Here is an 18,445-nt window from a genome sequence, read left to right as displayed (position 1 = left end):
CGCCCACATCCCCTCATCAATCTCCTCACCCAACTCCGCCTCCCACTTACCCTTTAGCTGATCCATCGAGGCCTCCTCCTCCTCCTGCATCACCTGATACGTTGCCGAGATCCTTCCCTCTCCAACCCACACCCCCGACAGCACCCTGTCCTGGACTCCCCGTGGCGGCAGCAGTGGGAACTCCACCACCTGCCGCCGAACAAACGCCCTTACCTGCATATATCTGAAGGTGTTCCCCGGGGGGAGCCCAAACTTCTCCTACAGCTCACCCAGCCTCCACAAACAGGTCCCCCATCCTTTTAATACCTACCCTGTGCCAGCTCAGAAACCCTCCATCCATCCTCCCCGGGACAAACCGGTGGTTCCCTCGAATCGGGGACCACATCGAGGCCCCCACTTCCCCCCTGTGGCGTCTCCATTGCCCCCAGATTTTGAGGGTAGCCGCCACCACCGGGCTCATGGTGTACCTCGTTGGAGGAAGTGGCAGTGGTGCTGTCACCAGCGCCTCCAGGCTCATGCCCACACAGGACGCCATCTCCAGCCTCTTCCATGCCGCCTCATCCCCCTCCATCACCCACTTACGCACCATTGCCACGTTGGCGGCCCAATAATACCCACAGGGGTTAGACAGCGCCCCCCCCCCCCCAATCCCTGCACCACTCCAGGAACACCCTTCTCACCCTTGGGGTCTTCTGCGCCCATACAAACCCCATAACGCTCCTGTAAACCCGCCTGAAGAAGGCCCTAGGGATCAGGATGGGGAGGCATTGAAACAGGAACAAAAACCTCGGGAGCACCATCATTTTAACTGACTGCACTCTACCCACCAGGGAGAGTGGCAGCACATCCCACCTCTTAAACTCCCCCTCCATCTGCACCACCAGCCTCATGAAGTTAAGCTTATGCAGGGCACCCCAGCTCCTAGCCCCCTGGACCCCCAGGTACCTGAAACTCCTCTCCGCCCTTTTTAGCGGGAGCTCACCAATCCCCCTCTCCTAGTCCCCTGGGTGCACTACGAACAACTCACTCTTCCCCATATTAAGCTTGTACACGGAGAAATCTCCAAACTCCCTAAGGATCCTCATCACCTCTGGCATTCCCCCCACCGGGTCCGCCATATATAGCAGCAAATCACCCGCAAAAAGCGACACCCGATGCTCCTCCCCACCCCGCACCAGCCCCCTCCAGTTCCTCGACTCCCTCAACGCCATGGCCAGGAGTTCAATTGCCAGTGGAAAGAGCAGGAGGGACAGGGGGCACCCCTGCCTCGTCCCCTGGTGTAGCCGGAAATACTCTGACATCCTTCTGTTCGTGGCCACACTCACCACCGGGGCCTCATATAACAGCCTCACCCACCTGACGAACCCCTCCCCGAACCCGAACCTTTCCAACACCTCCCACAGGTACCCCCACTCCACCCTATCAAAGGCCTTCTCCGCATCCATCGCCGCCACTATCTTCGCCTCCCCTTCCATCGCCGGCATCATTATAGCATTCAAGAGCCTCCGTACATTGGTATTCAACTGCCTCGCTTTCACAAACCCTGTCTGATCCTCGTGTATGACCTGCGGCACACAGTCCCCTACCGACCATCAACCCCCCAAGCAGTTTACCGCCCCCACCCCCCCCCCCCCCCCCCCCCCCACGAGCCCGCCCGGCAGACCTAATTAAAACAATGCCCAATCAACCCCCAAAAAACAAAGAACCCCCCCTCGAAACACAACCCAACAATCCCCAACCAGCCCTCCACCCCGACCCCTCATCCCCAACTCTTCGTCTGAGTCCAGTTTTTCGGCCTGAACAAAGACCCACACCTCCTCCGGGGACTCAAAATAGTGGTGTCGATCCTTATAGGTGACCCACAGATGCGCCGGCTACAGCATACCGAACTTCACCCCTTTCCTGTGCAGCACTGCCTTCGCCCGGTTGTAGCCGGCCCTCTTCTTCACCACCTCCGCACTCCAATCCTGGTAGATCCGAACCTCCACGTTCTCCCACCTGCTGCTCCGCTTCTTCTTGGCCCACCTTAACAAACACTCTCGATCAGCAAACCGGTGGAACCGCATCAGCACCGCCCGCGGCGGCTCGCTAGGCTTGGGCCTCCTCGCCAGCACTCGGTGGGCCCCCTCCAGCTCCAAGGGCCCCTGAAAGGCTCCCGCTCCCATCAGCGAGTTCAGCATGGTGACCATGTAGGCCCCCACGTCCGATCCCTCCGGGAGACCCAGGATCCGCAGGTTTTTCCGCCTCGACCGGTTCTCCATCTCCTCGAACCTCGCCTGCCATTTCCTGTGGACCGCCTCGTGCGCCTCCACCTTCACCGCCAGGCCCAGGATCTCCTCCTTGTTCTCTGAGACCTTCTGCCGGACCTCCCGGATCACCGCCCCTTGAGCCGTCTGGGTCTCCAGCAGCTTATCGATTGATGCCTTCATTGGCTCCAGCAGCTCTGCTTTTAGTTCCTTAAAACAGCGCTGGAGAAGCTCCTGCTGCTCTTGCGCCCACTGCCTCCACGCTGCCTGGTCTCCACCCGCCGCCACATTGGTCCTCCTCCCTCGCACCTTTCTTTGCTTCGATGCCACTTTTTAAATCGCCCCACTCCTGGTCCACTCCATACACTATCGGGGGAATGTTGCTGTCCCCTTCCCACACCGGGAAACGTCGATCAAGCGCCATTACGGGCCCTGAAAAGTGCCCAAAAGTCAGTTTTTAGCGGGCGTTGCCGAACGTGCGACTTAGCTCCGCATAGCCGCAACCGGAAGTCAAGTCCCAGCATTCCTGAGCATAATGGGGAAGAAAACATTTAACCTCCTTAGGGGTCTGGTACAACCGGAAAAGCCAGGCACAAAAGAATGCAAATAAATAGTGGAAATGTTGTCGGGCCACTATTCAGCAAAACCTTTAATAATCACTGTGGTACCCTCAATAATGACGCTTAGAGTGTAAACAGTAAAGAAGGCTTTAATAAACTAAGAACTAGACTAGTGCCGAGACGTGTGCTAACTGCTGCACTGCCCAAAAGACGGCCCCTTATATACGGTTCCCAGATGGGCGGAGTCGGAGGCAGAGTTCCCCAGGGTTCCAAGCCCGGTCTTAAAGGGGACATCACCTTACATGATGACAAGGGTACAGTGTTACAGTAACCGTTCATCACATTCACCCCCTGTTTAAAAGATAGTCCGGCGGGGGTGAAGTGCCATCATAAGTCCACCCGTCTCGGTGGCCGGATCGTCCTCATCGACCTCCTCAGTTCGGGCGGTGGTGTGGCGGCCGGTGGTGCGGCGGACACGGTCGTCCTGGTTGAGGGTACGTCTGGGAGCACGGCGGTCGGAGCTTCGGTCCGGGTCGGGGCAGGGGAACAGGGCGCAGGGAGAATAGGTGGTGTGTGTAAAGGGGGGTGCTAGGGGGGGCACGCGGTAGGTGCTCACCAACGGGGGGTGGGGCCGGGAGGGGGGGAGTTATAGGGGGTGCAGGGTCCTGCAGGGGAGCGGCGCGGGAAGGGACGTCTGTAGTGGGGGATCCAGCAGGTGCCAGATCCCGGGGGAAACCGTATCTTGCCTGCCGTTGGGGTACTCGATGTAGGCGTAACTGGGGTTGGTGTGGAGTAATCGGACCTTTTCGACCAGGCGGTCCGTTTTATGGCTCCTCGTGTGCCTCTGGAGAAGAACAGGTCCCGGAGCCATCAGCCAAGGTGGAAGCGAGACCCCGGAGGTAGACTTCCTGGGGAAGACAAACAATTGGTTGTACGGGGTCTCATTCGTGGCCGTGCAGAGGAGCGACCTAATGGAGTGTAGGGCATCGGGCAGGACCTCCTGCCAGCGGGTAATTGGGAGACATCTCGACCGTAGGGCCAGAAGGACAGCCTTCCACACTGTTGCGTTCTCCCTCTCCACTTGCCCGTTTCCCCGTAGGTTATAACTGGTCGTTCTGCTCGAGGCGATGCCTTTGCTGAGCAGATACTGACACAGTTCATCGCTCATGAACGATGTACCCCAGTCGCTGTGGATATAAGCGGGGAAACCGAACAGAGTGAAGATGCTGTGCAGTGCCTTAATCACGGTGGCTGAGGTCATGTCGGGGCAGGGAATGGCGAATGGGAAACGGGAGAACTCATCGATAACGGTGAGGAAATAGGCATTACGATTGGTGGACGGGAGGGGCCCCTTGAAGTCCACGCTCAGTCGCTCAAAGGGGCCCGAGGCCTTCACGAGCCGAACCTTGTCTGGCCAATAGAAGTGCAGTTTGCACTCCGCACAGACTTGGCAGGCCCTGATCATAGCCTTGACCTCCTTGGTTGAGTAAGGTAGGTTGCGGGACTTGATAAAATGGACGAGCCGGGTAACCCCCGGGTGGCAGAGGTCATTGTGGATGGCTTGCAAGCGGTCCTCCTGCGCGTTGGACCATTGCCGCAGGACAGGGCATCTGGGGGCTCATTGAGCTCCCCTGGACGATACTTGATATCGTACTGCGAGTTCGGGGCTGTGTTAAAGGATAGCATCAGAGATAGAGGCCAAAGTCACTGAGCGTCTTTAAGACAGAGATAGGTTCTTGATTAATAAGGAGCCATTGGGCCGAATGGCCTAATTCTGCTCCTATATCTTCTGGTCTTATTGACAAGTGGCAAGAAACATTCACGGCACACAAATGCCTGGCAATAACCATCTTCGATAAGAGAGAATCAAACAATCACTCCTGACATTCAATGGCATTACCATTACTGAATCCCCCACTATCAACATCCTGGGGGTTATCATTGACCACAAACTGAACTGGACTAGCCATATAAATACTGAGGCTACAAGAACAGGTCAGAGGCTAGCAATCCTGTGACGAGTAACTCCCCTCCTGAGTCCCCAACGCCTGTCCACCACCTACTAGGCACGTCAGGAGTGTGATGGGATACTCCCCACTTGCCTGTATGGGTGCAGCTCCAACAACACTCAAGAAGCTCGACACCATCCAGGACAAAGCAACTCACTTGATTGGCACCCCTTTCACAAGCATTCACTCTCTCCACCACTAACACACAGTAGCAGCAATGTGTACCATCTACAAGATGAACTGCAGAAACTCACCAAGATTCCTTCTGCAGCACCTTCCAAACCCATGCTCATTACCATCTAGAAGGACAAGGGCAGTGGATACGTGGGAACACCACCATCTGGAAGTTCCTCTCCAAGTCACTCACCATCCTGACTTGGAAATATATTGCCGTTCCTTCACTGTTGCTGGGTCAAAATCCTGGAACTCCCTCCCTAATAGCACAGTAGGTGTACCTACACCACATGGACTGCAGCGGTTCAAAATTGCTAGTTGGATTTGTCCTGTTTCTTGTGTACAGGATTCACCTGGGCAATTTTCCACATTGCTGGGTAGATGGCAGTGTTGTAATTGTCCTGGAAGAGCTTGGCTAGGGGTATGGCAAATTCTGGAGCACAAGTCTTGAGTACTATTTCCAGATTATTGTCAGGGCCCATAGCCATGGCATTATCCAGTGCCTTCAACAGTTTCTTGATATCACGTGAGGTGAATCGAATTGGCTGAATATTGACATCTGTGATGCTGGGACCTCTGGAGGAGACCGAGATGGATCATCTACTTGGAACTTCTGGCTGAAGATTGTTGCGAATGCTTCAGCCTTATCTTTTGCACAGATGTGCTGGGCTCCTCTATTATTGAGGACGGGGATATTTGTGGAGCTTCCTCCTCCAGTGAGTTATTTAATTGTTCACCACCATTCACGACTGGATGTCGCAGGACTGCAGAGCTTCGATCTGATCCGTAGGTTGTGGGATCGCTTAGCTCTGTCTATCACTTTCTGCTTATGTTGTTTGGCATGCAAGTAGTCCTGTGTTGTGGCTTATCCATGTTGACACCTTATTTTTCAATTAAATATAATGTAGGAAATGTGAATTTATGCACTTTGGTAGGAAGAACAAAGGAGCTGAATATTATTTAAATGGAGAAAGACTGCAGAAAACTGCAGCACAGAGGGATTTGGCGGTCCTCGTGCACTAAGAAGCTAGAATGAAATTTCAATAGGTAATTGGTAAGGCAAATTGAATGTTGGCCTTTATTTCAAAGGGAATGGATTATAAAAATAGGGAAGTCCTGCTAAAGCTACACAAGGCATTAGTTGGACCACACCTGGAATACTGTGAACAGTTTTGGTCCCTTTATCTAAGGAAATATATACTGGCATTGGAGGCGGTCCAGAGAAGGTTTACTAGGTTGATCCCAGATGTGGAGGGATTTTCTTATGAGGAGAGGTTAAGTACATTGGGCCTGTACACACTGAAGTTTAGAAGATTGAGCAATGACCTTATTGAGACACTTAAGAGTCTCAGGGGACTTGGCAGGGTAGATGCTGAAAGGGTATTTCCTCTTTTGGGAGAGTCTAGGACTAGAGGGCATAATCAAAGAGTATGGGGTCACCCGTCTAAGACAGAGAGGAGAAGGAATTTCTTCTCTCAGAGGGTAGTGAATCTGTGGAATTCTTTACTGCAGAGAGCTGTAGAGGCTGGGTCATTCAATATGTTCAAGGCTGAGATAGACAGATTTTTAATCAGTAAGGGAATCAAGGGTTATGGGCTAAGACTGGAAAGTGGAGATGAGGATTCTCACAGATAAACCATGATCTTATTGAATAGCAGAGCAGACTCGATGGGCCGAGTGGCCTACTTCTGCTCCCACATCTTATGATCTATCCAAACCGCCAGAGGCAGAAGTGACAGAAAGTCCAAATCCCGCTGTGCCAAGAGACAACCTGGGCCTTTCCAAGAACTTAACACTAACCGAACCAATTGGAGGGAGAAGTACCTCAATTGTGAATCTGCCACTGAGTCAACCTCAGATCACTATGTCAACTCCGGTTGAGACAATCACTGATGACACTCACATCAAGCCAAAGACATCAGAGGTTGCAGCAAGTATTAAAAAGCAGACGCCTGAGGTTCTCCAGGTGTGGTCCAATACACACGGAATGACAACCCCCGAAACGTCTGACATATTGACTGTTGTTGTTGATTGATTGTTCATGTTGCTAATTGATTGTTAATGTGTACTGTTTATTGTGTCAGGGACCCTTGATTTAAAGGGGGGGGGAAACGTTGTGAGTTCAATGTGCTTTTAGTGTTTCCTCACAAGCAGCCTTGTAGCTGAACAAGGGCACTTTAAGAGAATGATTGCTTGACGTCACCTTCCGATGACATCACCGGCCGTTTGTGCAGGCAAACGGGCAACCTAACATTGCAGCCTGCACTGTTAATATCTTCTAAATAAAGCTCAATGTTTTGGTTGAACCTCCAAGGCCTAGTCTTGATTTTGAATCCACGACAGGGTTCAAATAGGACCCAAGGTTCAAATGGTGCAGTTCAGCCTCCGGCAGTGGTCAAGGAGAGGGATGAAATCAATAGCTATGGATTGGGTTTTGTGGTGGGGACTATCAAAAGGCAGAATCACATGATTGCCCCATAAAGATATTGTAAAGAGGTGCACATTCTTAAAATGTCTTTTTGTCCTCAGCTTGGAGTCTGCGATATTTACCGTGCATAATGAAGTATAGCATCATCAGAAGAACAATGAATACACACATCAGCAAAAAAAATGATTGGAATCCCTTTGCGGTAAACGTCCGGTGATTACCCTAAACACTATGTGAATTAATTTTCATCCTCAAGTTCAAATAGCCCCAAGGTGTCCCCCATCCCATTTCTGTAGCTTTCACCAGCCTTACAAACCCTGAGAAGGACTACATTTTTCAAACTCTAGCCTCTTCCACTCCCTTTAGACGAGCATTTATGGCTGTGCCTTCAGCCTTCTGGGCCCTACGCTCTGGAATTCTCTCCCTCAACCTCTCAATTTCTCTCCTCTATATCGTCCTTTAAAATATTCCTTGAAACCTAACTCTTTGGCCATGGTTTTATAGTCACCCACCCTTCTACCTCATTCTTTGGCTCGGTGCCGTTTTTTCTCCGATAATACAGGCCTTGTTTTGTTTTATTACAAACTATAAATGCAAGTTGTTGTTTTCTTCTGTTGGGACTAGTAATACAAATACCAATTTTAGAATTTATTTAAACTTAATATTTTTGTAAAATGTTAGGAAATTAGTTATGTCTCCCAATGTCAGGAGCCACCTTTGCCTTGTGGGGTCTCATGCAACAGTTCAATAAGGGCCCCCACATTTTCCTCACCATATTGGTGAGTTGCACAAATATACAAGCTGCTGGGCTCATCCTTACATGACTGTCATTGAGGAAGCTCTGGGGTACTTGATGTCATGTAAGATAGAGTGAAGTGTATGAACAGTGATTGACCATCAATAATAGACGAAGCGAGTTATAGAACTAAATTGTGGCTTTAATACACTGAGATGTGTGCCTGCCTGCTGCTGATCCCTCACTGGGGGCAGGGCCCTGTCATAATATACACCAGTATATCATGGTGCAGACACACACTGATGGACACACAGTGGGACCAATCAACATACACAACACGGCAGCCAATCACCAGTGAGAGCACACGCACTATAAAGACAGGGGGCATCAGAGTACCCGCTCATTCGAGTAGCAGCTAGCTAGGAGCACAGAGCTCACAGCCTGCAACACAGACATTCACCATGTGCTGAGTGCATCAACAGGTTAGGACAAGGCAAAGGTCTTTAGTTAAAGCTAGTATTGTATTTACCCAATGTTCAAGTATGTTTAAATAGTTAACCTTTTTTATAAAATAGTGTTGCACTACTTCAGGTGTTGGTGACCTGTATGTGATCCAGAACACCCAACACATCATGATACCAGGAATGGTTGCATACTAGCACTTCTTAGACCTACCTGCAAGTGATCTGCCTCTTCCGCCAGCAGTCCGTCATCCTGCAACATGGACAACATCAGCCCGCCGACGCCGCTCTGCATCGCCGGCAACCTTGGGGCCAACTGGAAGATTTTCAAACAGCGCTTCCAGCTCTTCCTCGAAGCCATGGACAGGGAGGGCGCCTCGGGCACCAGAAAGATTGCTCTTCTCCTCTCCACTGCCAAGGACCATGCCATCCACATTTTCAACTCTCTCACCTTTGCAGATGACGAAGACAAGACGAAGTTCAAGACAGTTCTCCTCAAATTTGACACTTTCTGCAGAGTAGAGGTAAATGAAAGATTCGAGCGCTACGTGTTCCAGCAGCGTTTGCAGGTTAAGGACGAACCTTTCCAATCCTTTCTAACGCACCTCCGCATCCTTGTGCAATCTTGCAGCTACGGGCCCACCTCCGACTCCTTGATACGCGACCAGATCGTTTTCGGTGTTCAGTCAGACCCCCTACATCAGCAGCTCCTCAAAGTAAAGCAACTCACTTTAGCGACCGCCATTGAGACCTGTGTCCTGCATGAAAATGCCACCAGTTGGTACTCCCATATACAAGCGGCTGAAACGGCGCGGCAAGGTCCCCACGAGGCGGAACGGGTCCAAGTGATTGAGCACCTCCAGGGCCTCAGCCTGGATGAGGATAGCCATTTTGCGCGCTTTACGCGGACTCCCGCGCTTGTACGCACCAAATGAGGGGACGGCGACGTGGAGGAACGTAATGCGCAGGCGCGCACCACGCATGACCGCACCGTGCTTGCGTGGTGGCGCAGTGAATGTGCTGACGTCACGACGTGCGGCAACTGTGGCTCCGCCCATTTAAAGCGGCAATGCCCTGCAAAACCTCGACGATGCCTACGATGTGGATGACTTGGCCACTATGCTGCCTGCTGGCGAGCAGCTCAGCCTTCCAATTCATATCGCCTCAGCCAGCCTCGCAGGAATGTTCGGGCAATTCAACCCACAGTCACCGAGTCCGATTCCGACCTCCCGCACAGCAGTGACACCGAGGACCCGAAGGCGCCTTTTCGAGTCGGTGTCGTAACGAAAAACAGGCTGTCCCCGAAGCAAAGACACCAGCTGCTGTCGGTATACAGCATCGATCCAGACGATGAGTGGTGTGCACCCTGACGGTCAACCGGTCCCAAATACGATTCCGCCTGGACACTGGTGCCTCCGCCAATCTCATGGCGTGGTCTGCTTTCCAAAGCCTTCGTGTCAAACCAACCATTCTTCCATCGGCCTGCCAGCTATTGGACTACAATGGCAACATCATTCCTGCTACCGGCTCATGCCAACTCGAAGTGACGCAGACGTCACGAAAAGCCATCCTTCCTTTCGAGATCGTGGGCTCCTCGAAGGACTCTCTGCTTGGCGCACAGGCGTGCAAGCTGCTAAACCTCGTTCAAAGAGTTCACTCTCTGTCTCCTGATGACGCGTTTGCCTTCCAGGATGCTGACTTCAGGGCGCAACTCAACGCCATCATCGACCAGCACCACAACGTCTTCAAAGGCATGGGCACGCTCCCATATACTTACAAGATCCTACTCAAATAGAACGCCACGCCTGTGGTGCATGCACCTCGCAGAGTCCCAGCACCCCTCAAGGACCGCCTCAAGCAGCAGCTGCAGGACCTCCAAGACCAAGGACTGATCTCTAGAGTTACGGAACCAACCGACTGGGTCAGTTCCATGGTGTGCGTAAAAAAGCCTTCCGGCGAGCTCAGAATCTGCATTGATCCAAAGGATCTGAATTGCAACATAATGAGGGTGCATTACCCAATCCCCAAGCGCGAAGAGATCACATGTGAGATGGCTCACGCCAAGCTCTTCACCAAACTTGACGCCTCAAAAGGATTCTGGCAAATTCAACTAGACAGATCCAGCAGGAAACTGTGTACCTTTAACACCCCTTTTGGCAGATATTGTTACAACAGGATGCCGTTTGGGATCATATCTGTGTGAGAAGTGTTCCACAGGATCATGGAACAAATGATGGAAGGCATTGAAGGTGTTCGCGTCTATGTCAACGACATAATCATTTGGTCCACCACCCCGCAGGAGCATATCAGTCGCCTGCAGCCCGTTTTCAAACGCATACGGGAGCAAGGCCTACGCCTCAACAGAGCCAAATGCTCCTTCGGCCAGACAGAACTCAAGTTCCTAGGGGACCACATCTCCCAGTTGGGTGTGCGGCCGGATGCGGACAAGGTGGCTGCCATCACAGCCATGAAAAAGCTAGAGGACAAGAAGGCGGTCCTCCGATTTCTGGGCATGGTCAACTTCCTAGGGAAGTTCATCCCTAACCTCGCCTCACATACCACAGCTCTCAGGAACCTGGTCAGGAAGTCGACAGACTTCCAATGGCTTCCTGCCCACGAGCGCGAATGGAGAGAACTTAAAACCAAACTTACCACGGCCCCGGTATTGGCCTTTTTTAATCCAGCGAAAGAGACAAAAATTTTGACCAATGCCAGCCAATCTGGCATTGGGGCAGTGCTCCTGCAACGCGATGAGGCCTTATCATGGGCCCCCGTTGCATATGTGTCACGCGCCATGACCCCCACAGAACAGCGCTACGCGCAGATAGAAAAGGAGCGCCTGGGCCTTTTGACCGGTGTCGTCAAGTTTCATGATTATGTGTACGGCCTTCCCCAATTCACCGTCGAGACCGACCATCGCCCGCTGGTCAATATAATACAGAAAGACTTGAACGACATGACGCCTCGCCTCCAGCGCGTTCTGCTCAAACTCCGGCGATATGACTTCCAGCTCATATACACCCCGGGCAAAGACCTGGTCATAGCCAACGCTCTGTCCAGGGCAGTCAACACCTCGTGTGACCCAGCGGGATTCGTCTGCCAGGTTGACGCCCATGTGGCCTTCATGGCCTCCAATCTACCAGCCACGGATGAACGCCTCGTCCAAATTTGCCGTGAGACTGCGGCTGACCCCCTGCTACAGCGTGTCATGCGCCATCTAACAGACGGGTGGCTCAAGGGCCAATGACTGCAGTTCTACAACATCAGAGACGATCTGGCGGTAGTCGATGGTGTCCTCCTGAAGCTGGATCGCATTGTAATCCTGCACAACATGCGCCAGTTTGTCTTGGAACAGCTACACGAGGGCCATCTTGGCGTGGAGAAGTGCCGCCGACGGGCCCAAGAGGCAGTGTACTGGCCCGGCATCAATGACGACATTGCCAACACAGTGCTCAACTGCCCCACCTGTCAGCGGTTCTAGCCGGCCCAACCACGTGAGACCCTACAGCCCCATGAGTTGGTCACGTCCCCTTGGTCCAAGGTCAGCATCGACCTGTTCCACGCGCTGGGCAGGGACTATGTTCTGATTGTAGACTATTTTTCAAACTACCCGGAGGTGGTACGTTTGCACGACATCACATCGTCTGCAGCCATCCGTGCCTGTAAGGACACCTTTGCTCGTCACGGCATCCCACTCACTGTGATGTCGGACAATGGTACCTGCTTCGCAAGACAGGAATGGTCCAACTTTGGCAGGAGGTACAACTTTGTGCATGTGACATCCAGTCCCCTGTACCTCCAATCCAATGGCAAAGTGGAGAAGGGCATCCACATAGTCAAACAGCTCCTCTGCAAGGCTGCCGATGCGGGATCCGACTTCTACCTCAGCCTGCTGGCCTATCGCTCGGCCCCACTGTCCACTGGCCTGTCGCCAGCCCAGCTGCTCATGGGTCGCACCCTGAGGACGACGATGCCATCCATTCATGTCCCAGACCTCGACCGCGTTCCGGTCCTTCAACTAATGCAACTGTCTCATGCACAGCACAAGGCGGATCATGACTCCCGTGCAGCTGATCTCCCTGCTCTGGCTCCAGATGACAACGTCCACATCCATCTTCCGGATGATGGCTGGTCTGCAACTGCTGTGGTTCTTCGGCAGGTGGCTCCCCGCTCGTTCCTGGTTCGTCTACCGGATGGTTCCATTCTGCGCCGTAATCGACGTGCCCTTCGTCTCGTTCCACACTCGCTACGTGATCCTCCGCCAGTGCCACACCCTCCTATTGTCTCTGACCTGGACTATGTGGAGATTCCGGTAACTCTGCATCCTCCTCACTCTGACGCAGTCCAGCCCGCTCCTCAGCCGGTGGCTCCTGTCCCACCCTTGAGGCGGTCAACTAGAATTCGTCGCCCACCTCAGAGACTTAATTTATGAACTTTGTGCACTAATGAACTCTCTGGTTTGTTCTGTTCTTCCGTTTAATCGTTCAAGTGGTTTGTATATGGTGTTCATCTCGTTAATTGTGTGACACACTGTTTTTTCTGCACCAGGCACCTTCCCATGTAAATAGCTTAGTTTTATGTACATAGTCCTGTAAATATTTCACACACACGTAGTCAGGAACATTCACCACACACTATTTATTGTCACGCAAGCGCATTTTTTTATATAAAAGGGGGGATGTCATAATATACACCAGTATATCATGGTGCAGATGCACACTGATGGACACACAGTGGGACCAATCAACATACACAACACGGCAGCCAATCACCAGTGAGAGCACACGCACTATAAAGACATGGGGCATCAGAGTACCCGCTGATTCGAGTAGCAGCTAGCTAGGAGCACAGAGCTTACAGCCTGCAACACAGACATTCACCATGTGCTGAGTGCATCAACTGGTTAGGCAAGGCAAAGGTCTTTAGTTAAAGCTAGTATTGTATTTACCCACAGTTCAAGTATGTTTAAATAGTTAACCTTTTTTATAAAATAGTGTTGCACTACTTCAAGTGTTGGTGACCTGTATGTGATCCAGAACATCCAACACATCAAGCCCCAGATCAGCCAACTATATACAAAGCCTGAGGGGCGGAGCCAACAGAAGCAACAACAACAACCGTAAGTAACAATGGAACAAACAATAACAGTGAATATATATATACAGCAGTGAGTAACAGTGGAACGTGGTTCACCACAAACAGGTCTGGTGATTCCTCTTGACTGCCCAGTTTGCAGATTCTGGAGCTGATCGCATCAGTCATTAGTCAAAATTGAGCACTGAATACTGCTGGCTGGATCTGCCCAGGGCCTCTGACTGCCTCAGAGCCCAATATTATTACACGACCTGTACAGTCCGAAAGTCACTGCTGCCCAGTGCAGCGTGTCAAGCTGTTATCTAATGCCTAGCATGATGAACATTTTCCTTGATTTGTTGATCGTGGCAGAGCCAATAAATGAATGGTACACATCAAGAGGCTGAATTAAATGAAGTGGCTACAAGTTTGCAGTGATGTGATCAAGCTTACAAGAGAGAACAGCATGTTCTGATTTAGTAATCCCTCATAAATGTTTCCCATCAGAAACCTGCTCCTCTCGAAGAAGCATGAGGCTTGAGATCCTGTTGCTTCTCAGTGCAATCTCTCTGTCGTTGGTGGAGATTTAATTAAGCAACATGTTATAAATCTCAGAGTTCATCTGTGTCTACAACCCCCCAAATCTTTATAATGATTAATAAGAAGACTGGCTATTCACAATGCTTGCCAGGCCATGTAGGCAGCACGGTTGCACAAGTGGATAGCACTGTGGCTTCACAGGGTCCCAGGTTCGATTCCCGGCTTGGGTCACTGTCTGTGCGGAGTCTGCACATTCTCCCCGTGTCTGCGTGGGTTTCCTCTGGGTGCTCCGGTTTCCTTCCACAGTCCAAAGACGTGCAGGTTAGGTGGATTCGCCATGATAATTTGCCCTTAGTGACCCAAACAAGAAGGTTAGGAAGGATTATTGGATTACGGGGATAGGGTGGAAGTGAGGGCTTAAGTGGGTCGGCGCAGACTCTATGGGCCCAATGGCCTCCTTCTGCACTGTATGTTCTATGTTCTATGTCCTTCCTCCAATCCTATGTAATGGCGGCACAGTAGCACAGTGGGTAGCATTGTTGTTTCACAGCGCCAGGGTCCCGGGTTCGATTCCCGACTTGGGTCACTGTCTGTGCGGAGTCTGCATGTTCTCCCCATGTCTGCGTGGGTTTCCTCCGGGTGCTCCGGTTTCTTCCCACAAGTCCCGAAAGACGTGCAGGTTAGGTGAATTGGACAGTCTGAATTCTCCCTCAGTGCGCCCGAACAGGCGCCAGAGTGTGGCGACTATATTTTCACAGTAACTTCATTGCAGTGTTAATGTAAGCCTACTTGTGACACTAATAAAGATTATTATTATTCTGATAAAGAACCCCTGAAGAAACCATTCTTCTGAGCAGTAAATAACTTGTATTTTGTATAAAATTTAAAAATAAAGACAAAGCAAGAGCTCCTCAACCTTTGAAGTCACCTTTGCTAACAAAAATTCATTCATTCCCCTTTCGATTGCCTTTGAGAAGGTGGTGGCCAGCTGCCTCCTTGAGCTGCTGCAGTCCATGTGGAGTAGCTACTCCCACAGTGCTGTGAGGGGGGAGGGAACTCCAGGATTTTGAACCAGCGACAGTGAAGGAATAGCAATACAGTTCCAAGTCAGGATGGTGAGTAGCTTGGAGGGGTCATGGAGGGGAATATTATTGTATTCAAGTTGCTCTCTATAAATGCATGTGTGACAAATGAAACCTTGCAATTTGAAGGAATGAACTTGCATTTACACAGCACCTGTTTATGACCAAGGGATGTCCCAAAGAACTTCACAACTAATGAAATACTATATTGTGTTGTCACTGTTGTAACACATGGAAATGTGGCTGCCAAAATGCGCACAGTAACTTCTCATAAGCAGCAATGAGACAAATGACCAGATTGTCTGATTTTGTTCAGGGTTCAGGGTTGAACGTCTGAGGATCCTGGGATTATATTCATTGGAGTTTAGGAGGTTGAGGGGAGATCTAAAAGAAACTTACAAGATAATGAATGGCTTAGATAGGGTGGATGTCGGGAAGTTGTTTCCATTAGCAGGGGAGACTAGGACCCGGGGGCACAGCCTTAGAATAAAAGGGAGTCACTTTAGAACAGAGATGAGGAGACATTTCTTCAGCCAGAGAGTGGTGGGTCTGTGGAATTCATTGCCACAGAGGGCGGTGGAGGCCGGGACGTTGAGTGTCTTTAAGACAGAAGTTGATGAATTCTTGATTTCTCGAGGAATTAAGGGCTATGGAGAGAGAGCGGGTAAATGGAGTTGAAATCAACCATGATTGAATGGTGGAGTGGACTCGATGGGCCGAATGGCCTTACTTCCGCTCCTATGTCTTATGGTCTTATGGTTAAGCATTGGATAGGACACTGGGTGGAATCACCTGTCCTTCTTTGAAAACTACCATGAGATCTTTTACATTTATTTGATTTGAAATTTGGTATTTTAAAATCTTTATGGTTTGCAATGTGTTCTGCATGATTAACATCAACCACATTTCTTTCAGTTGTTAATCTCAGAGAAAATTCAAGAACAACCAGCCAAAGCAACCAGCGATAAAAGTTCTGGAAAGACAAGTTTGTAAGTAGATGTTTTATTAAAATCCTAAATTTAAACATGATGTTTGAGTAGGACATTTTGAAGAGTTGTTTCATGAAGAAGTGAAAATGTAAATTGGTATAATCTTAAATCTTATATGTTTTGGTTCTCATTATCAAAACCTCGTCTTAGGGGTGGCACGGTGGCGCAATGGTTAGCACTGCTGCCTACGGCGCTGAGGACCCGGGTTCGATCCTGGCCATGGTCGCTGTCCGTGTGGAGTTTGCACATTCTCCTCGCGTCTGCATGGGTTTTACCCCCACAACCCAAAGATGTGCAGGGTAGGTGGATTGGCCACTCTAAATTGCCCCTTAATTGGGAAAAAAAATAATTGGGTACTCTAAATTTAAAAAAAAATCAAAACCGCATCTTAAACAGATGGCACATTCTATCTATTTCATATCCCAGATAAAGACTGCTCCTCGATTAAGATACAATAATATTGAGATTACATGGATTTAGATTATGGATTTAATAATGTCATATGAAAGGGAACAAATTGCAGATAAGGAAAGCAGTATTCGTTTTCGAGGCACAAATCAAAAAACATTTTTTTTTTCACTCACTGTTTCTCGGTAGAATTAAGACAAATTTCACATCTTTCAAGCAAACCTGTGCACCCATCCTATATCCCAACAAATGCTCTCCTTCTTGCAATGCTTAACTATAAAATCACTGTGAACAATGTGATTGGAGATTTGCTGTAGATTTTTAAAAATGAGTGGCTCTAATTTATATACTTTTGTTATTTGTTGAATTTTGTCCTCGTCATAACGAGGGACAGTAAGGGCAGCACGGTGGCACAGTGGTTAGCACTGCTGCCTAACGGTGCCGATGTCCCAGGTTTGATCCCAGCTCTGGGTCACTGTCCGTGTGGAGTTTGCACGTTCTCCCCGTGTTTGCGTGGGTTTCGCTCCCACAACACAAAGATGTGCAGGGTAGATGGGTTGGCCACATTAAATTGCCCCTTAATTGGAAAAAATGAATTGGGTACTCTAAATTTTAAAAAAAACAGTAAAGTACAGCTGCAATTCCTTCACACCACATGCTGCTTGCAAAACTGAAAGCTCCTCTGAACAATGTCTGCAGGTCACATGGTTTAAATCCTGGCTACTTACTCATTGGCATATTCTTTCTTAAAGCGATATTACAACATCCGCCTTTATTTCCAGGATCAAATTACAAACAATAAGAGTGAAAATACATATACATTAGGGTAGTTGTGAAAACTATTCACACAAAATGGGCACGATGTTCCGGCCTCGTTCCACTCACGCTCAAGCAAAATGAGGCCGGTGAATAGCGGGAAAGGCCAAAAACGAGATCCGTGCCAGGCACCAAACAGTTCGCAATGTAACCAACCTTCTCCCGTAGGCGAAATCGGGATCTCGCCAGATCAACCAATTATCACCACTAAAGCCCCATTTCCATACAATTAACGAGGCCCACCCGTGATCCAATGGCCTCCCAACATTCAGCGGCCTCCCCAGCAAGTGTTCATGCTGGTGCCGATTACTACTGGCGGAAGGGCTTCTGTGGGGAGCTGAGGAGGTGAGTAGTCAGCCTTGCTCGCAAGCAAAGAGCCCAGGGACATCCTTCCCCTGAGCTCGGCAGGGGATGGAGGACCATTAGCTGGGGTTGGGGGGGACCCTCTGCAAGGGTGGGCTGTCATGGGAGGGTGGGAGGGGCTGTGGGGCCAAACAGTGAGCAACCGCTCTCCGCACCACCACGCCAACCCCTGGATCGTGTGCACCCATTCTCGATGCCGGAGAAGGGGGCAGCAGCGGCGTCTGCAGATGCTCGATTGGCAACCCATGTGCTGCATCCTGCCCCACACCCTGAGGACCCGGCCGCCCATCAGGCTAGGGAGGGACCCAGAAGGGGAGTCCAGCGACAGTCCAGGATGCATAGGTGCCGCTGGTTGTTTTAGCAAATGAAGGACAACGTGTGCCTCAGCAGACTCCGCCTCAACAAGGAGATGGTGCAGCACCTGTGCCATATCCTCACGGACTTGGCACCATGTGGAGGAGGAGGACATCCGCTCCCAGTGGCTGTCAAGGTCATCACAGGCCTGACCTTTTACGCCTCGGGACCATTCCTGGGCTCGTGCGGAGACTTATGTGGCATCT

General features: G+C 50.6%; 1 long non-coding RNA gene across 5 annotated transcripts in view; it reads left to right on the top strand.

Moving 5' to 3' along the window:
- The window catches only part of LOC140385208 (uncharacterized), a 348,523-nt gene that overhangs the window by 65,364 nt on the left and 264,714 nt on the right, over positions 1-18,445 (top strand). For 3 of the 5 annotated variants that reach the window (XR_011933315.1, XR_011933316.1, XR_011933312.1), the window contains exons 2-3: positions 13,609-13,733; positions 16,225-16,298. This is a non-coding gene — a long non-coding RNA (uncharacterized lncRNA). Of the gene's footprint in view, positions 1-7,518; positions 7,631-13,608; positions 13,734-16,224; positions 16,299-18,445 lie in introns of all 5 variants that reach the window. The other 2 variants (XR_011933314.1, XR_011933313.1) reach the window with 2 other exon arrangements.

Source organism: Scyliorhinus torazame, chromosome 11, assembly GCF_047496885.1.
Source record: "Scyliorhinus torazame isolate Kashiwa2021f chromosome 11, sScyTor2.1, whole genome shotgun sequence".
In the NCBI taxonomy this organism is placed as follows: Eukaryota; Metazoa; Chordata; class Chondrichthyes; order Carcharhiniformes; family Scyliorhinidae; genus Scyliorhinus; species Scyliorhinus torazame.
The sequence above is the reverse complement of the archived record's forward strand: the minus strand, read 5'-3'. Positions and strand labels throughout refer to the sequence as shown.